Here is a 22,441-nt window from a genome sequence, read left to right on the forward strand (position 1 = left end):
GTGGTATAGGCAATTTAGATGTCATCTGATAAAAACTGGCTAGCCACTCAGATCTCTTAGGTACTTTCCTCAACTTTACAGAGTAGACTCAAAAATCGGGTTTATCAGTATATTAAAAGAGGCTCTATCTGTCAGGGTTGGCCTCATGTTATCTATTCTATAAAACCAGAATGTGTTGTCATTATTCACATGAAAAAACACACCTGGCCCTCAAATCATTTTAATATTTCTCTATGTTTAGTGAGTGTATTTGCATATATACTAATTAATTATGGGCCTATATTCAAATGAAGTCACACTTATATTAATTCACACAGAATTTGCAATGGCTCTATATTCCTACCTATCCTACTCTTTGAACAATAATTTCAATATATTCTACAAATATCTTTTCCCAGAGATCTATAAGAATCTCCAAAGGTGCCTATGTGTCCAAGTGCCCTTGTTTGTATGATGCTTCTTGCCTGAAGAGAGGAACACAGCCCTTAAGATTGAACTTAAGCTCTTTCCATGCACATCTCTTGGGACAACTAGTATAAGTGCCACAAGATGGGGACAAAAGAAAGCCCCACCACAAGATGCAAAATTATGAGCCGACAGTAAGATTGGCCCCCACCACATATACACAGTCCACTTGTGAGAAGGCAGCAAGGAGTGCCATGCCTTGATGCTGGATGTGGATGACTTTTCCTGGGGCTCCAGTGTTATACATGCAAAACAAGGATTATTAATGTTGTCTACAATGCATCCATTAAGAAAGTGGTCCAACCCTAGTATAGAACTGCATTCTGCTCATTGACAGCCCACCACATAGACTATGGTACAAGGCTCACCATGCACTGCCCCTGGGCCACAAGAAGGAGGCCAGGCTGACTCCTAAGGAGGAAGAAATTATAAACAAAAAACAATTAAAGAAGAGTACTTCTGGTCAAGATAGCAGCATAGGTAAACATGGCTTGCCTCCTCGCACAACTACATCAAAATTACAACTAAAATATAGAACAACCATCACTCAGAGCCATTAGGAATCCAGTTAAATGCAAGTCTGACAACCATGGAATTAAAGAAACTACATTCATCCAGACTCGTAGGAGGGGTGGAGACATGAAACGGACTGGTTCCACATCCATGTGTAGTGGATAAAGCTTTGGAAGGGATATCTTGGGAGGAAGGAGTCCCAAACCCACACCAGGCTCCCCAGCCCAGGGTTCTAGAGCAAAAAAGACAAGTCCCCGTAACTTATAGTTCAGGCAAGGTGGCCCAAGGCAGAACACAGGTGGGAGCTGACCTTGGCCTGCACCACAAGGGAAACCCCAGAACCTGCATACCCAGTGGACAGCTATGGATCACACTGGAAGACCACCACCCTCCCCACAGCTGATCCTCCATAGAGGGTAGAGGTTGGTGGTTAGTAATCACAGCCAGTCATTGCAGCTGACTGACCTGGGTAAATACCCACCATTGATCTGCCAACAATAATCAAGGCTCAACTACAAGAGGAGAGTATACTCAGCCCACATGAAGGGTGCACCTCAAGTACCCAGCTTGAGTGAAAGGCAAGGAACCCACAGAACACCTTCTACTTTAGGCCACACTATTAATACAGGGAGTCATAGCTGCTTTACCTAATACATAAAAACAAACACAGGGAGGCTGCCAAAATGAGGAGACAAATAAACATAGCCCAAATGAGACAATAGATCAAAACTCCAGAAAAAGAGTTAAAGAAAATGCAGATAAGCAGTCTGTCACATGCACAGTTCAAAACACTGGTTATAAGGATATTCAAGGAACTTAGTGAAGACCTCAGCAGCATAGAAAAGATCCAGTCAGAAACTAAGGATACACTGATTGAAATAAAGAACACTTTACTGGGAAACAACAGCAAAGTAGATGAAGCCCACAATAAAATCAATGATTTGGAACATAAGGAGGCAAAAACCAACCAATCTGAAGAACAAGAAGAAAAAAATCCAAAAAATGAGAATAGTGTATGCATCCTCTGGGACAACTTCAAGAAATCCAACATTCGCATTTTGGGGATGCTAAAAGGAGGAGAGAAAGACCAAGAAATTGGAAATCCATTTCAAAAAGTAGTGAAAGAAAACTTTCCTAATTTGGTCAAGGAAATAGACATGCAAGTCCAGGAAACACAGAGAGTCCCAAACAAGATGGATGCACAGAGGTCCACTCCAAGACACATCAAATTTAAATGCCAATGGTGAAAGATAAAGAAAGAATCTTAAAAGCAGCAAGAGAAAAGCAGTTAGTTACCTAGAGGGGAGTTCCTATAAGACTTTCTGCTGATTTCTTAAAAGAAACATTACAGGCTAGAAGGAATTAACAAGAAATATTCAAAGTCATAAAGATAGTGCTTTACAGCCAAGTTTACTCTACCCAGAAAAGTTATCATTTAGAATTGAAGGACAGTTGAAGAGCTTCCCAGACAAGAGAAAACTAAAGAAGTTTATCATCACCAAACCATTATTGTGTTGAATGTTAAAAGGGTTTATTTAAGAAAAAGAAGTCCAAAGCTATGAACAATTAAATGGCAACAAATATGTATCTATCAACAACAGAACCTAAATTAAGCAAACAAGAACAGAGACAAAATCATGCATACATGGATACAGAGAGCATTTTAATGGTTGCCAGATGGAAGGGAAATGTGGGGGAATGGGTGAAGAGGTGAGGGTATTAAGAAGTACAAATAGGTATTTACAATATAGCTATGGGGATATAAAGTACAGTATAGCAAATGGAGTATCCAAAGAATTTATACCCATGACCCATGGGTATGACCCATCATACCCATGATGGGGCATAAAGGGGAAAAATTGGGACAACTGTAATAGCATAATAAACAAAATATAACTTAAAAAACCATTCGGAAGAAATGTGATAAAGAGAAAAAGAATGCCTAAAGTCAGCCATCTTCTAGATGAGGAGGTCCAGCAGGGCAAGCTTCTCGCATGCAGTGCTCCAAAACCAGGCCAGTGTGCTGAGCAGATAGTTCTGTGCTGGACAGCAAGAAGCTGAGGTTCTGTCTAAGGAAAATCATGGCCCAGAAATGCAAACAAACCCTCCTCCCTCCTATCTTAGCTTGGGTGATAAAGGTGTATTTATATTTGCTGGTCCCCAACTGTTGTTTGTTAGCTTTAATCAACATCATTATCAGTGAGTGTCTGGTGGTGAAGTTGGGCTTCCATCCTGCACTGTGGTGGTGGTTTATATATTTTCACGTTGCTTTTGAATACAGAGCTCCAGGGATTCCCCAGGCAAAAACAGTTCCATGATGTGTGGTGGAGAAATATGCTGTTAGCTTTCGGCTACACTCAGTCAGTAGTTCCATAGACAAGCTGCCTGATGCCTTAGAGTTTCCGTGTTCTGATGAAGTTCTTTCAATTCAAATATACATGAATTTTTTTCCAAGGCATATCCAAGATGTCAGGGCGGTTGTATCAAAATGGTTCTTGTGTCACCCTGGCAGATGGATCAGTTGGTTGGAGCATTGTCCCATACACCAAAAGATTGCTGGTTCAATCCCCAGTCACGGCACACACAGAAGGCAACCAATCAACATTTCTTATATTGATGCTCCTTTCTCCTTGGGTGAGGATTAAAAAAAAATGGTTCCAGTGTCAATCATCCTGGGCATGAATCAGAATTTCCTTGGCCCCAAAGCTGAGCCACTGATGAGAGAAAGGCTCCCGGGTCAGGATATTTACGCTTTCAAATGAATTGCCTTTCATGTACCTCATTGCTCTTCCCCACAATTTGGCCTTTTGAAGGTCATCCTAATTCATCAGACATATGTCAATATCTTCAAATCTTAAAGATAAAAGGAGTCAAGACCAATCTATTTTCCCTCTAGAAGTGCTTTTTCTCATGGAAATTAGTAGATGTAAATAAACTCAAGCAAGATTGATGCTTCCCAACTTCATCTGCAGCATCCAAGCTGCAAGACTTCACAGATATTTGAGAAAGCAGTTAAAGCAAACCTCACCACCAACAAAGTCAGAGCCCTAGACCTGGCCAAACCTTCTTCTTTTCCCTCTCTTCCTCCTCCTTTCCCCCCTCCCCCACAATCCTCTCTCACACACACCCACACAACTATCATCTACAGAAAGCAAAGTTCAAAAACCTGTAGTGCTAATAAAAATGTGCCAAGTAAAAAAATCTAGACTGAAAAATACATAGAGACATCAAATGAGCAAGCAGGCTATGTAATGAGCTGTTTGATGGAGCTTGGAAATTTAATGAGCAACTTGAAAAATCATTTAGTATTTGGTTAGGAAGGAACTTAAAGATCAGTTGGTCTAACCCTTCATTCTCCAGCTGAGAAAATGGAGATCCAGACTGATGAGTTGACTTGCCTGAGATCACACCATTCCTCTGAAACAAATGGTGGACTAGAGGTTTTCCATGATACCCTACCCCCATGTATGATTCCTCTATATGCAGTTTTGCTTGAAAATGTGCACTTTTGCTAAGAGAGAAAAGAGAACGAATCTTTTTCATAAACTCAATCAAATCTGACTAATCATGATCCAGTGCCTTGACTTTGAATACCCACAGGAAAAAGGTGCAGAAAACTCATTTCATCCCTATGGCATTAAATGGTTACTTGCAAGCTTCACAAGTAATAATAGCAATAATACTCATAATTATCATGTATTGAATATGTTCCATTCATCAAGCACCATGCCAAATACTTTATACCTGTTTTTGTTTCTCATCAATCTTCACAATAAAACACATTGGAAGTACATTTAAAGAACTTAGGTAAAAATGGTCAAAGTCATGTGAGTACTAAGTGGCAGATTAGGATTCAGATCTGAGAAGACTGACAATACTCTGAAAGGGGAAGCATACTACAGCCAGTGTTTAGGGTACTGGACTGTAAATAACTTTCAAATATCTGTACACCTGTTTTGCTTTATTCACCCATATCCCCGGTCTGTGCCATCCTTCACTGCATTACCCCCATGTTCACCTTCCTGAAGACTAATTCCTTTGTGTCGCACTCTCCCTCCATGACCTTCTGTGGCTCCCCACAGTCTAGTTAATATATTGGTGTACAGGACCTCCATAATCTGTCCCATTCTACCTCCCTAACATGAGTCCCACTTCTTCTCTATCAAATCTTTTCTCTTGTCAAACTGGGTAACTTTCTATCCTCAATATCCACCTTGCAATTTATTCTTCATTCTTCAACACTTACTGAGCACCTATTTGTGCCCGGCATTGTATTAAACACTGAAAATAAAAACACCAAAGACACTCCCTTCTCTAAAAACTTTATAGCACTATAGACAGGGAGACATGCAAACGAGTGATTACAGTCAAGGAAAGTGACTGCCATAACTCAAGCTGGTCAGAGTACAGCGGAAACCAAGGTGAGCCCTGAGCTTTTAGTTGACGTGTGGATTTCCATTTGCCTTGTATGCCTTCTACAACCCATACTTCTATCTTGAAGTAACCATATCCCATAGAATCAAGTTCAAGTGCTGCTTCCTGTATGAAGTCTTGCCTTATAAACATGTGGATATGCAATGGAAGCTTCTAATAAATAAAAGATATAGAAGTAGATATATTTTACCTTTTGTTTTAAAATTTTGAATATTCATGCTTAGAAGAGTAGAAAACAAAATTTCCAAAATTCTGAAGGTGATTACAAGGGCTCTGGTGGTTTCCAGCTATGATAGTTCTAATTTTGTGGCTAATTTTACTTCAGAATTCCTGACTATATATACTTAGTCTTAACTAGGGTCTTTTATTAGCTCACAAATGGAATGAGAAGTGGGGGGGGTAGAAGATTTCCTGGTGTGAAAACTACCAAAAAGGACACATGTGTAATGGGATGGCAGCACTGCCTAACGTGCGATAAACTTGACTGTGGTAATGACAGGTACACCACAATGAAGGCACATGGAGAGGGCCCTGAGACAGCCAGGGATGTACTGAAGAAATGCAAAACCAGGCAGTTTCCAAGACCAGCCACTATGTGTCCCAGCCTACTCAGCCTTTCAGGACTACAGGGAGGAGAGGAGCAAATTGGGGCTGCTTCCAGCCAGTCAATCATATTGCACTCATCTCAATATGTCTAGGTTTAGGTTTCTGACCACGGGAGCCTGATGAAACTCATTTCATGTTCCACAAGGTCTAGCACCCTCTTGGGCACAGAGTAGGTACTCAGACATATTTGCTGAACACATGGTAAATAAAAGAACAAAAAGGCACTTACATGGTTGTAAAGAGCAAATCTAAATAACTTTATAATCAGTAGTTTTCCAGACCTATTCTTTGGCACGCTATATGGTAGTTTATAGGAGTACTTCTGACTCCTTCATCATCCCAGTCAGTGCTACAGTCAGCTTCTGGGATGACTAGCTCGCAGTACACACTAGAAATTTGTTCACACCCTTCCTCTATTCCTTTATATAGAAGAGGGAGTAAAAGATGTAAACTACAAGGGTGAATGAAGCAACAAGCCCAAAAGAGGAATGTTCCAAATGTGTTCCTGGACTTGAACAACTTCCAAGGTTTAACAGCCACTCCAGGCTGGGTTCAGTACCCAGCACACTGACAAGCAATTACTGCCCAAGGGCGCCAAGTGCTGAGAAGGCCACAGTGAATCCACTGCGGGCAGCTTTTTGATCTCCTACTCACTCTATATTTATTGGCCCCAGTGGCTCTCTATCCTAAGCCATGAAAACATTTTGTAAAAGAGAATATGATGCCAGAGAATTAACTGGACTCTTCCCTGTGCCCAGACAGTAAATCATGAGACTGAACTGCCTGCAGCTAACTAAGCCTACCAAATTTCCAGCCCCAGCCAGAAGCTCTGATGCACAAGAAATAACAGCCAGGCAGAGGAACGGAGTTTTAGGACTGTAAAGAACCCTGCAACCATCCACGGCCAGTGGTTTTCCAGTGGTTTTAGGCTCAGAGTCCTTGCTTCAAACAAAAACTGTTCAGACCCTCAGGAGAGCTGAGTGAGGAAGTTACTCCTGGGAGAAGGGCATGGAAGGCAGTAGAGGCAGAATCTCTAGAGCTTCAGAAACACACAGTTACTCTGAGCCAGCCCTTGATTTTAAATATGCACTGAGTGTATGAGGAGAGAAACGATTTTACCCGCACTTTATAGTTGAGGATATCGGAGCCCAGTGTAATTTTTTTTTGGGGGGTCAAGATTATGCAGCTCAGTCACAGTTCCTTAGGAAAACAGATGGTACATACAAATTCAGATAATTTAAGAAGGAGTTAATAAAGCAACTATTTACAAAGGTGTGAGCAAGGTTTCCAAAACAAATAAGGAGAGTGTAGAACCCTGGAGTCAGGAATTTAGGCCTGAAAAGGGCAGGAGAGGGAAGAGTCAGTTACATGAACTTACAGGGGAGATGTAATCTATAGTTGAAAGACACAGCCTACCCTAGAGAATCCTGCAAGGAGGAAAATAGAGGAACACATATGACATCCCCATTCTCCTCCTTCCCCTTGATCTCTTACCAGGGCTGCCACTGGCTGAACAAACTAGAAATCAGACCACAGAGTCTATCAATGCATCCCATAGAGATCAGCCTCCTGGAGCAAACAAAAAGTAGGATCCAGAATGGTGGAGTGGACATGAAGGGGCAAACGGAAGTTATCTGCATAGTCAGCCAGTGACAGAGACAGGGTTATCCAGATATGCAATGGCGAAATCTATATTCTTCATCGTTAACCGTTGCCATCTTTACATTCCAGGATTTTTTTTATCCAGATAACAGTTTAGTGACAAAATCATTTTGAGTATGATTTCCTCTCCATTACTCTACAAATATGTCTTATCTCCAATTATGCTGTAAATTTACTAAGAGGTGCTTCCAAATAGTTTAGCAATACCTCCAACTTCTCAGACAACTTTCATCATGTTATCTTAATACAAACATGGAATACTATAACTGTCCTAATGTACTTCATGACATTAAAGTGAGAGTTCGTGCTTTAATCAATAATTAACTACCACATTTCAATTCACATACCTGCTGTGTGTCAATTCATCTTCATTACATGAAATATTTAATATCCTGAAACATATTTGGCAGATGCATGGGGCCCCACTTGCTCAGTCTACGACTGTAGCAAATTTTTTAACCATCACTGCTGGAACATGGCTCCCTGTCTTGCTGAGAACACATACCAACTTTGATCCTGCTCAGCATAGTCAACAGCTTTCAAGTGATCAGTTAGCACATAAGAATAAGCCCTATTTATTCCTAAAGTGAAGAAGAAAACATGGGAGGACAGAAAAAGTCTGTGAGGATCTAAGAACACAAGCCTGAATGCCTCGCGAGACACACTGACTGTCATTTTTAAGGAACTCTCATCCAAAATGAGTCACTCTTAGAGCAGGCAAGGGAAAATAAAAACATGTTGAAATGAAATACCTATTTGCTCAAGTGAACAAATCTACCCTTAGTTCCATTGGAGAATATGCAGCAACATGAGGTAGATAGCTTTAAATTGTCACAAAATGAATAAAATTTCACAATGAACAACATTTATGAAAAAATCTGTTGGATGGGCAGTTGAATTTCCTCTTAGGGTCCTATAGGGATTTCTTCTGCAGGAAACCTGTGGGAAGGATTTTGTGCCAAGAAGCTGTTATTCCTTCCAGCAAAGAAGGGGCATAAAAGATGTAAACAGAGATGGAAGGAAGAAGTGGGCAGAGGAAAAACGATTGAATTTGAATTTCGCTCAGAAAAATAAAAAAAAAAAAACAATGTAAAAGTTCTATGAAATACCAAACAGAAGTAGGCACCCTCTTGTCCCTATCCCTCACATTATTAGATCAGGGTGTTTAGAAATCAATCATTCAGTGCCTTTCCATGGAACTTGTAGAATAAAAAAACAAATTCCTTACTATGATGCACAAGACCCCACAACCTATTGTCAACCCTCTGCCCCTTTCTCCCATTTCATACCATGACGTTCTCTTGTTCCCCACACTGAGCCCATTGGTGCCCTTGTGTTTCCTTGAATATCCCAGCTCTTTGCTACCTCAGTATCACTGGCCATCACTCTCTGCCTGGAATTCTCCCACCCACTCTACTTTGTGACTAGCTCTTAACTCATTCTTCAGAAATCAACGTAAATAAAGACCTTTTCTGAAAACTTTACTTAAAGTAGGTCTCTTCTGTCACTCTCTAACTCTGTCCTTCGTGTGTTTTTCTTTGAACTTGAGAGTTGCATATATTCCATTCATACTCCCATTTATCTGCTCTTTGCTTGGTTCCTGCACTGCGATACAAGTCCTATAAGAGCAAAATCTATCTCAGTGTTACTATTCTATCCCCAGAACCTAGTACAGTGACAACCACACAGTGAATAGTCTATCAATATTCGTGGAACAAATGAATTGCAACTCTTGAGAAAGTTTTCATTGCTAGCCTATAAATCTATCTAATCTTACTTCAAGGACCTTGAAGTCAAAAGCATACAGGAAAAAAAGGCATATGAAATTTTGTGGATATTTGATTTGCAAGCAATAACTAGTGAACCTTATTGAGCACCTACTTGCTACGTCTAGATATAGTTCTAAACATGTATGTATGCATAATTTTAAAGCTCACAAAATCCCAGCAGATGATTGGCCCCATTTTATAGATGAAGAAAATGATGTTCTGATCGATTTAGCTACTGAAATGGAGATGTGCATTAAAATGGCGAGCTTTGGAAATGTCATGACAGGTGATTTTTTCAACCTATTTGCAACGTATCTGAGTACCTAGTGTGACACAGATGTTTTCTCTGCAGGGTGTTCCTGAGAGGCAGCCATAACCAAAAGGAAAGGAATGGGTAGAATCATGGGCCCCGGAATCTGACTCCTTTTCTTCCACTTAACACTTGTTATAACTATAATAAAATCCCTTCTCTCTTACCTGACCTCAGATTCTTCATCTGTCCAAGGGCAAGTTGGAACTAGATGCATAACATGGTGATTGATGTAATTTTGAGATCTGCCACCAGATCTAAGAAATACCCTTAAATAATAAATATGCCCTGGCATGATATTGATTACCAGGACCTGTGCTTTGTGGTAACTGTTTCTTGATGAGTAGTAAGATACTGTAATACTGTTTTCTGCATGTAGGGAATTTAAAATTAATGCTAGCTAGTATTAAAGTTGTAGTAGTTGAATTGAGAATAGAAAGATTCAGAGATCTGTTAGAGTCATCAGAGAAATGAGTAAAAAAACTGAATTTAAATTCAATTCATCTGCATAAGAGATGTTTGTTTTGTACCTCAAACCAACTTAAGTAAGAGATAATGTAATATTATATCATTAAGAAGAAAGTTAACATACTGAAAAATTAATACTGGCATGCCTTCACATTCAAGCTATGGACATTTAGGGAAGAATATGGGAATGAGAGACTCCCCACCTATAAAATGAAGGGGTTGAGGCAGATAATCCTGTAGAACTCCCCAGGACAACTCTCTGTGCATTTCATAAGTGCTTACCGCGCATGCCTCATGGACTTGATCCCTTTAGGGGCAGGGCAAGCCATAGGGAACAAGGAAACATCATCCCTTCTCGCAAAGAGTTTCGAATCTAAGATTGCTGTAGATCCAAACAGATAAATAGAAAACATATAATTCCAATAAAATAATTCAATTTATTATTATGTTATCATATAAATCAAAACCTACTAACTAAATGTCCCATTTTTTGAGGTAATGGAAAGCCTTAGAATTTTTTTTAAGTTTTTTTTTAATTTATTTTATTTTATTTATTTATTTTAGAGGGGAAAGGAAGGAGAGAGGAAGAGAAATATCAATGTATGGTTGCTTCTCGTGCATCCCCTGGGAATGGCCCCTGCCAGGAACTGGCCTGCAACCCAGGAATGTGCCCTGACTGGGAATCGAACCGTGATCATCTGGTTCCCAGGCCCGCACTCAATCCACTGAGCTACACCAGTCAGGGCTGGAAAGCCTTAGAATTTTTAAGACATTGTATGTAGCAGCAATATATTGAAGGTAAAAATAAAACTGAGTAATCATTTTTATTATGTTGACCAGGTAATGTAAGCTTGGTGCATTTTAATAGGAACATAATTGGGAAGTTGCATTTGCAAGAAACTGAGTTCTTTTGGGAGCAAATATCATGACAATGGAAAAGAAAAGAGCACAGATGACGGTGGTTGAGAAAATGGATAAAGTGGTCCAAGGGTTCCTCAGTTGGATTCAAACTTCAAATGTTGCCTAAAGCCAAATAATCTTCACAGTAATGGTGCTGACCAAGGATAACTTTCAAATGTAAGAAAAAATTTAAATAAAAATTCCCCCAATACACGTAGTAAGATGGACAGCAGAACAGTAGTTGCTAGGAAGCACATTTCCCTTTCCATGAACTTGTGTTCGTAAAATATGAAAACTCTGGTGAATTTTCCCTTTAGAGACTTTCTGTTAAGAGGGTGCCTGTTAAATCAAGACTTTGAAAAATAATTGAATTAATGAAGACAAAGATAAATTAAACTTTAAAATATTCCCAGTATCTTAATGTAAATATAATATATATTTTAAAATTAAATCATGCTTTTAAAAGATCAAATAGATGAATTAGGTTAATTAGGATTGAACTTTTAAAATGAGAGAGGAAAAACTTAACCTATATATCATATGACAGGAAGTCTCAGTTTGTGAATAAAAGTTTCCTAGATATTTTAATTTTTATAAAACACACTTTACCCACAGGGAAAAAAATGTAAGATTTCCACAAAGCAACCACAGAGGTAACTTAAAATTACATGAACACTGAAAAGAAACACAAGCATGGGAAATTATTCACACATTCATTCATTCAACAAACCTTTCTTGAGAATTTCTATGTCCTATGTCCAGTAGTGACATAAAATACCAAATGTATATGGTGTGGATGCCAAGATCCCAAGGAACTTACAGTGACAGCCCAGGGTAGGGCATTACATTCATGGGCAATGAGGAGCCATTGTCATTTTCCCAACACATACATGGCATGAAATCATAACAGTCTCAGAGGCTGGTAGGGAACCAGGGTGGAATACATAGTGTTAAGACAAATAACAACGGAAGCCCTGGCTGGTGTAGCTCAGTGGATTGAGTGCGGGCCTGCGAACCAGACGATCACGGTTCGTTTCCCAGTCAGGGCACATGCCTGGGTTGCAGGCCAGTTCCTGGCAGGAGCCAGTTCCCAGCAGGGGATGCAGGAGAAGCAACCATACATTGATGTTTCTCTTCCTCTCTCCTTCCCTCCCCCTCTAAAGATAAATAAATAAAATATTAAAAAAATAACAACGGTTCCCCACCTTCCTTGTACATGTCAGAATTTCATAATTAATAACTACACTCTTTCCCATTGATTCTGCCCATGATTCTAAAACACATCATTTCAACACAATATTCCAAGAAGCCATTGCCAAGCTCACAGAATTAAATGTGAAGTTTAAATCTTCATCCAGAATTCATGGGTTTTATTTTTATTTACTCTTCCACATCTCTTATTTAATCATTTGACCAGAACAGGTTATCAACCCAGACTCCATGCTAGGTACTGATGGAGTACCTAGCAGAACCCAAATTAATCAATACTGGCTTTAGGAATGTTAGAAGGAATGATAGTGCCTTATATTCACTGAAATGGCATCAGCTTTTGGAGCAAATAATCTTTATAATCTTTCACATAATGTTGGCTTTTGAAGTAAATGGTGTCTGAACTAAGATGATGGCAGTGGGCAGAAAGGGAAGCAGAGACGCAACAGAACACAGTTACATCCGAAGTACTCATGGCATTCCTATTATTCACTTCCACGAGCCTTGTAACACAGGCATCTCACTGCCCTCCCAGAACATGCCACGCTCCCTCGTGCCTTTTTCACGGAGTAGTCCCTCCCCATCTGACTCCCCTTTGAATTCTTCACTGCTTGGTGAACTTCCTGCCCATCAAACCAAAATCACATGTCGCATCTTCCAGGAAGCTTTATTTAACAGTAACTCCTTGCTGCTTCCATGATATTTGATGTCTCTATTTTACCATTTATGGACTGCTTATTCACTCTTCTTCTTGTTCCTCAGGTCTAAAGGGATCTTGTTATCTTCACACTACAGATATTCAGCGGTGTACCACCACCCGCTCGGGTGATTATTACTATGATTTGATTGAACAAATATATGCTTAAATTGAACTTCAGAATATATGATATGGGGTTTTCACCAGGTTTGTTTTTATCATGTTTCTTAATACTCATTGTCATATTATAAGCTTAATCATAGTTTAAAGACATGACTTGGGTTTCTGAAACACTATAGTGACTATGAGGAATCCAGTCAAAATGGAAGATTTTCTATAACTAATACCCAAAAAAGCAATCCCGAAAGATGATGTATTTTTACACTTGAAATTATATATATATATTAAAATATNTGAACTTCAGAATATATGATATGGGGTTTTCACCAGGTTTGTTTTTATCATGTTTCTTAATACTCATTGTCATATTATAAGCTTAATCATAAAGAGTTTAAAGACATGACTTGGGTTTCTGAAACACTATAGTGACTATGAGGAATCCAGTCAAAATGGAAGATTTTCTATACCTAATACCCAAAAAAGTAATCCCGAAAGATGATGTATTTTTACACTTGAAATTATATATATATATAATCAAATATATATATAATCATATATAATCATATATATAGCTTGGGAGGTTACTGTCTTCCTTGTAACACAGTTTGAAACCCACACAACTTTTAAAAGAATCTATCCTAGATGTCTGTAAGTTTGAGGACTTTTTGCAGTGTCTGTATCTTTTGGCCATATCATGCCAGGGTCACATTTACATTGGGATAAACAGAGAGACAGTGTTCTAGAACATCACCTCTGAACTCATGAGACGTCACTATATTGGGCCTGCAGTCATAAAGGCTGCTAATAGTATAAGCAAAATCTGCAAGACTATAATAAAGGCTTCATAGAAACCCTGAAGTTCAACTGCAAATAACTTCAACATAAAGCATTCTTTGGCTTGATGACTTTGACGCATTTAATGAGAACCCACCATGATCTAATGTATTGTTGAATTTTAATTTTCACAACTCTATGAGAGTGTTATAGAATCATTTCTATTTTAAAGATGAAGAAATTGATATTAAATATGCTCAGCCCTCAGCCCAAAGTGTTCAACCAGGAAGTAATGAAACCTAGCCCTGCACCCAACAGCGTAAGAAACTACCAGAGATCATTACTATGATCTAGGGAATTATTATTACTACACATCATCTCTATTAATACCACCAGTTTCGAAAGTCTATTTCTTTACTGATTGAACTCCCATGTACCCAGTCAACAAACAACAATTATAATAATCCTGGGAAATATTAGGCCTAAGTCTCATTCCTAATTCCCAATGAGAAAACTACAGAGTATTCATAAATATAAAAAGGAAAAGGGACTCGAGCTATTAAAACATACTGTGCGAGTAAGAATTTCGGTTTTCACAATGGCAAAACTTTAAAAATTTGATATCTAGTGTTAGTAAAGTTATAAGGAAAATATACTCTAACACATATTTTGGTGTGAATAAATTGTTTCAAATTTTCAAAGGGCGATTGACAGTATTTATCACACTTTAAATGGGTATACCCTCTGCTAACCTATCCAGCTTTCAGAATCTTTTCTAGAGAAATATTTACATGCCGTCCCAAAAGCTTGTTTGAAAGGATGTTTGCTGCAGCACTATTTATAACAACGAGAAAAAGGAAACCACCAAAATGTCTATCAGTAGAAGACTAATGAAATACACCACAATGCATTCACGCTATGGAATATTATAGAACAGGTAAATATGATGTGGATATGTTTCACTAACATAGAAACATGAAAATAATGTTCATGATTAAAAACAAAGTTGTAGAAAGTATGCTTAACATGGTGCCCACACGTGTACATGCATGCATATACTCACACACTCACTCACAGGCATGCATGCACAATCCAAAATGGAAATAGTAGATACCTCTGGGAAGTTAAATTGGAGTTAAATTATAATACATGTGGGGGAAAATGTATACTTTTTAATACATATATTTGGATTCTTGGATTTTAACCCTCTTATATATGATTTGTGAAAAAGCCCACATTTGTAATTAAAACTTTTAGAAATCATAAAAGCAATCCCTTTTCGCCTTTGCTTTACAGTTTATACAACACATTCCCACCTGTCATCTGACTTCAACCTTCCAACCACCATGCAGAGTAGGTAGGCAGGTATTATTATCCTTCTTTCCTTGATGAGTATAAACCCAGGAAGAATAGTGATTTGTCCAAGGTCATACCTGTCTTGAAGAAACTTCCAACAACCTCCTTGAAACGATGATTCTCAACCTACTTCTATAAACCTACAAGGAAACCCAATGCTTCTCAGAGGTGTCCTGTGTAGTCAAATGGCAAGTTCTTTTTAAAAAAAATATATAGTATTATTGTATTATTGTTCAATTACATTATCCCTATTTTTCCCCATTACTCTCCCCTGCCCTACCCATCCCCTACCTTCCATTTTCAACCTCTCTCCCCACCCCCTACCCTGTTGTCTTTGTCCAAGTGACACGTTCTTAATTAGCATCAGCTCCTACAGGCTCTCAACTAGCAAGAGGCCATACAAAAGCCAGTCTGCACAAGACAACTGAGTGAAAAGCACACCTTTCTAGTCACAGGCCCCACCTACAGCAAGAGTGTTGTCCTTTATGCCAACTTTCAGTTCTAAGGACAGTGAAAAAGACCTTCAATCAACCCAGAAAATAGACCTAATTTCAGACAAAGTATCATCTTTTAATAACTAAGGAAAAAATGACCCTGGCAGGTTAGCTCAGTTGGTTGGAGTATCATCCCAGTTCACCAAGATTGTGGGTTCGATCCTCGGTCAGGGCACATACAAGAATCAACCAATGAACGCATCAGTAAGTGGAACAAATAAATGTTTCTCTCCTTTCTTCTCTCTCTCTAAAATCAACAAATAATTCTAAAAAAATAAAAAGTTGTTAGGTTCAAATGAAACTGTTTCAAGAGTTCAAGTTCTTTTATCCCAGTTCCCATGTCCTTTTTTTCTTTAACCACATGCTAAAACTAGTTACCTGTTTTGTAAGACACTACCCTGAAGCACTGATAATCTTCATTTTAAAGTGTAATAAGATTTCTTAATGAAATAACTAATCTAGTAAAGCTGATATTCTTCTGGCAAATGAGGTCCTTCTTTTTTCTTTCTCTTTTTAAATTGGGGACCTAAAAATGCCACTATTGCTCTGGGAAGAATTGGTCTTTCCTGAGGGAAGGATCAGCTTTTGTTGCCCCTGTTTGTGCCTGTGTGGTCGAGTAAGCAAATGCACACCTGGGAATCAAATCCCGACTCCATCGCTCACTGGCTGTGTGACTTGGACAAGAGTCTTATCCTTTTTTCTCTCCTTGGTTCCTTCATCCACTAAATGAGAAGAACAATGGCCCAGCTCATGTGAGGAGTAGAGGAGAGAGGCCATGACACTCGTATATCACAGGGATGTATCACATGCCAACTCAACAAGTGTTATTGACAGTGATTAATATTATTAATGCAAGTACTCACATTGGTAATATTAGTATAGAGTGGCCATCATTGTCATTGTTGTCCTCTAATAGGCCCCAATGCGTTTAAAGCTTTTAAAATTTGGAGATACTTTGCCTGCTTATTAAAACTTCCTTCCCCTGATTTCATTGAATAATGATATGGGTCTTGTCAATTCCAGAGTTACCTCCTTTATATTAAGGAGCAGGTCTTGACTTTCAGCAAGATGATTCTAAGCTAGAGAAACAAATACTCTATCTTCCTATTGCAAGATTCTAAAATGATAACTTAATATTTATAAGATCTTTTGCATACACAGTGCTGTACTCCAAACACTGTCCTTAGAACTGTTCATTGAAGATTTCCACCTACATATTCCCTGGTACCTTGAACTCGATATGTTCAAAAGAGGTTTACCAACTTCCTTCTCGGATGTTATCCTTCCCCCTGCTTTCTCCTCCAGCCACTAATATAAACTGATCCTAATCATCCAGATTTAAATCTGGAATTATAATTGGCCACTTGTCCATCTATCCCAATGAGTCATATGCAAAATCTTTTCAATTCTGTTACCCAGTATCCACCCCTCTCATCTACCCCGCCACCTCTCCATTCCTATGTGACTACTTTATTTCAGAACTTCAATGCTTTTTGCTTGACCTATTGCAATGGATTTCCCCAATCTGCCCAACTCTAAACTCCTTCCCCACTACTGCATTTTATTCCGCTGCTCAATTCCTCTTTGTGAAGCTCAAAAGTGATACTATCCCTCTCCTGTTTAATAAAAGCCTCTCCCTATCCTAGCCAACTGTCTTGCAAAAAAAAGTAAAAATGCCTAACCTGGCATCCGAGATCTCCCAAGTTCAGGTTCTCCATTCCAATCTATAGCTTCTCCTATAACTATTCTTCAGCCAAAGAAACAAATATAATGCCATGCAAACTTAGCCATGGTTTTGCACCTCTGAATCCTTGTTACAGTTACTACCTCAGCCTAGAATCATTCTTCTACATCCATATATTCCAAACCTACCTGTCACTCACAGTTTAAGAAGCCACTCTGATCCCCACAACCAGAGGTAAATACTTCTTACTCTAACCTCCCAAGTGTATAAGAACTTGTCTGAATTGTTTCAATTAGCATTGCCTTACATTCTATAAGAATCATTTAAATATATTTTCTAATATACTAGAATACAAGATCCTTGAAGGTAGGTCCATGGCTGTTCCATTTTTGTATCCCCATGCCGTATAAAGCAGTACCCCAGGAACACTAGCTACAGTATGATTTACCCCACAACTACCTTCATTTCTTTATAGATTAGAGTGAAATGTCATTTTGGATGAGTCACTTCCATGTTTCTCAATTATTCTTAATCTAAGCTCTTTTCTGATATGTGCAAATTTGATATGTCATACGCAGTATGATATTCCTTTAGTCTGCACTCAGCCTAGCATGCTAAGACTTGTCAATGCCCAGGAACGGAACATGTGGTCAAGCTTTGCTTTCTATAGCTCGTATTATGAAACAGTAGCCTACTGTTATTTTCTAAGTATGAAAGCAATGCTTTCAATACATTCTGAATGTCCCTTATGTTGAAAAATCACTAAGTCAGCACTTACAAATATTGAACATTACTGATGACTCTTGCCTTGGCCTCAGATGGTACATGGCTTATACCTTCTCATTTAAAGTACCTGCAGAAATGTACCCTCAACCTATCTATTCATCCTGCCATGTCTTTCTGACTTTCTGCCCCTTTCACAACAATGCAACAACAGCAGAATTTAACTAATCACAGTGATGACTAGAGACCCTTGGTGGGCTTTATGGATTAGCAATAAGGTGGAACAAATCTGCAAAATAAAGAAAAATGGCTCATCAAATTTATTCAATTATTTTGACAAGAGCAATTTTGTTTTAATTACTTATGATAGCATCTCAGTAAATAGGCTCTAGCCTGTTTTCTCAGATTCATTAAGCCCATCTTCCCACCAAAGCACTCTGCTTATAGAAGAAAAAGGGGAAAAGAAACGACAGATTTTACTGAGATATGCACTGGTTTTCTGGATTCTTTTAGGGGAATATATAAACAATTTTCCAAAGACAGTATTTGCTCTTTTTAAATATATATTCCATAAGCTCACTTGAAGAGAAAATTAGGTATTGCTTTTAAAAGATTAATTTGGATATGAATTACTGGTTCATTTGGAGCTGAATTTCCTTCTCTATTTAAAAAGTGTTTTGAAACATGTCCTAAAAGAAGATAGTTTCAACTAAGCAGTTTTTACTAATTCATTGACTTTCAGGACTTAAAAGCAATTTTAAAATTGTCTAGTCTAACACATTAATAGATATAATATTTTGCATTTTACACCCCACATATCAACTTATGAAAGAATTAAATCCTTCCACAGTTGAAATAAAGACTTCCGCTTTTGTTAGGAACATCTAAATTTTTGGCTGGCTCTGAATTAACATATTGGAGAAATTGGAGAATTAATATGGTGGTTAGAAGCAAGGACCCTGGAGACAGATTAGTTGAAATCAGATCCTATTTCTACCATTTCCCACCCTCATGACCTTGGCCAAGTTCTGAACTTCAGTGTACAATCTTCAGAATATAATAATAATAATAATAATAATATTACTCATTATATTGTTCTGAGAATAAATGACATAATGTATAAGAAGTGTTTTCCATAGTGTCTGGCATAAAACAAACAGTATTTCATATGTTGACTATTTTTAGTAAAGTGATAATCACACACTATTGCCTTGAGAAGCTTGTTCCAAGAACAGGTTTCAGAACTAATTTCTACTGAGATAGATCTGCTCATCTACTTGGAACAAATTAATAGTCTCCCAGTACAATGATCTTCATCCCCCAAAATGGGATTTTGTAGCTAGTATGGATGAAAAAAAGGGTCACATACTAAACCTGACAAGCTCAGGGGAGGCCTGCATGGTGGGCCTTTCAAACTCAGAGACTGATAGTAACCACCTAGGAAGGTCTGAAATCAAAACTTCCCAACTGAAATCGAGTCATGGTGGGTACTCATGTACCAGGCTGGTATTTTCCCAGACAAAGGTAAGATCTTTACCTTCACTGAGCCTGTCTACTGTCTCTTTGCATCTACAATAACATACCTTTGAAATGTCAGAGTAATGCTCCTTTTCCAGACCTCTCAGGGCACAGTCTCCCGCCAGAAGGGGGGTAGAACACAGAGTCCCTTTTTGTTATTGTTATTCTGTTCATTGTTAACTGTTAACAATCCTGTACCCATCCATGTAAAAGAAGTATATGTCTACCCCTTCCTTTTTATTCAATCCCAGAAATATATCCCTAACCCCACCCCGCTGCTTTGTTTTCTCCTGCCTCCTTAATCTACTACTATGAATTGCATGTAACCCCCTTACGTCTTCCCCTTGGATCCTGATGTATAAAGTAAGGTGCAAAACTGCCATTTTCTGGAGCATTTTTCTCAATCTGTTGAAATGCTGCTTCCTGGCAATTGTCATCAGTTTGGCTCAGATAAACTCATAAAAATTCTCTACAAGTTTGGATTTTTCTTACATTGACACCAAAAAGAAAAGTCTACACCACATGAATGTAGGATCACCATATATGTTCAGAACTTTTATCTTACAGCACACAATCATATATCTATTTTATTTCTGCCTTTAGAAATAATATCTAGCTTTATTTCATGCATGGAGTAGAATACATAGTCCTCACCAGTGAATAAATAGCACATTTTAATTCATTAAAGTCTTTCTCTGACCTCAGAAAAAGATCTGAATTTTGTGTTTCAGTTAATGTGTTGGCATTGGTTCAAATCTACTGCACAATTGTAAGTAGCACTTTAGCAAACTTAATTAAGATTCATGGCTTAAGTTCCACAGTCTAACGTTCTTTTCCCATCATCCTCTTGGAGCAAACAGAAGACAACCACAGTACGAGCTGATCACAGGCGCCAATTATATATGCATGATAAACTGCCTGGCATCAAGATACATTGTGAAAATACCTATGTTTATATAAAGTAATACATAAGGATACTTAAAACTCAAAATTCTTATTTCTTTTTACGGCCCCCACTCCCATTTTGCTCAAAAATGATAACCACTTCTGGATAACTGAGAGTGGATTCCACAAGTGGATAATCTATTTGTCTAATATTTAATTCTCAGTACTATGTAAGAAACAGAAAGGTGAGGCCTAGAGAATACTCAAGAAACAGGAAAAAATACTCAAGAAAATTACATTTCCATATCTGACAAACTAAAGACTTGGATTTACTTTTTTAAAGTAAGATTTTAAAATGTGAACAAATTCAAATAACCAACATATTTTTACAATAACTGATTTAGCACTTGCTTTGACTGAATTAATGCTTTTGATCCTTCCTTCTTCCCCTCCCCCACCATAAATAACTTTTGATTGACATTTTCCCTTGAACTGTTTCTTGTTATAGACCCCTCTTATTGTCTTTGTCTGTTTTTATGCCTGTTTACAGCCCTAACACGAGTACACATGATATGGGGGTTCTACAATCAATATGTTTGTTTTCTGGAGAGCTCAGGGCAGGTTGTGCAGGGAGAGAAATCTAAAAGACATGGTCCCTGCTCTCAGAGAGGATTATTCAGCATGCCATGATTCTCTCCTCCCCAGGCTTTAGACAATGTGATTTATATAAAGCTACATGAAAGCAAATACACAAACATAAGAACGTAAGCATAAGCTTACAAGTAGGTCTGACAAGTTTCTCCATTTTCTTCTGCTTGGTAATCTACATTCTCCTCTTTCCTAATACATGAGTGAGAAAACAATATTCTGTACACATAGTTGAAATAGCTTTTTTATTTTCTTCAATTGCACTGTTGTAATTATATAGCAGCAGGTGCTAAATTTACAGTAGTATAACTATGATAGATTTTGCATTCTTATATAGCTCTGATAGATACCTCATTACAGCAGTCAGAACCAGCCATCTAAATTTACGAAGAGGTGGAAACCAAGGTAGCCCAACAGATTGTATACAACTCACAAATGGGAGACAGCTTATCCTGCTCTCTTTACTGACTTTTAACTACAAAGTCAGTAAACCTCTCATTGAGATTTATATGGGGAACAAGAAAACAAAACAAAGCAAAACAATATACACCAGCAACAACACAAGAACACAGACCCGAGAATGTGTACAAGTGCCAAGGTTATTTAAGGTCACCCTTTAAAAAATGTGTAGTTTACAGTTGAGTAAGTCACTTGATAATCTGTGCCTTTTTTCAAATACTGGGTGAATTGAGTGTAACACGTAAAAGAAGCATCTTAATTGTTATTATTGTTAATATTTTATTACAAATTTCTAGGACAACAATAAAATTATGATTTAGATTCAATTAATTTGAAATTTTTGATATGACCAAGGATTAGGCCAAAGCTTAACTCTAATAATGACAAAGAAAATGTTCATAAGCAAAACTGCAGAAAATATGTTTAACCAACAGAAGACTTTTAATGACTCTATCAATTTTTGAAAATAGAACTTTTTAATAACAAATAAAATCTCAATTTTCTATAACAGAACTTCTCCAAGGAAGAATTCAATAGCAAGGAACTTGAGGAGTAATCAATCTAACCACTGAGAAGGGGCTTAGAGGCATAACATTGCATTTATTTTTAGCACAATCCAGGTATTTCACTGGAAATTTGGCCCAGTTCCTCTGAGTACATAGCCTAAAGAGCAAATTTAGTACTAAAGAAAATAAAATGGCATTTGAAGCAAATGACTTTTATAATAGCTTGAGCCAATATTTAACT

The sequence above is a fragment of the Sturnira hondurensis genome, unplaced genomic scaffold, assembly GCF_014824575.4.
Source record: "Sturnira hondurensis isolate 20B ecotype Veracruz unplaced genomic scaffold, ASM1482457v3 Scaffold0002638, whole genome shotgun sequence".
In the NCBI taxonomy this organism is placed as follows: domain Eukaryota; kingdom Metazoa; phylum Chordata; class Mammalia; order Chiroptera; family Phyllostomidae; genus Sturnira; species Sturnira hondurensis.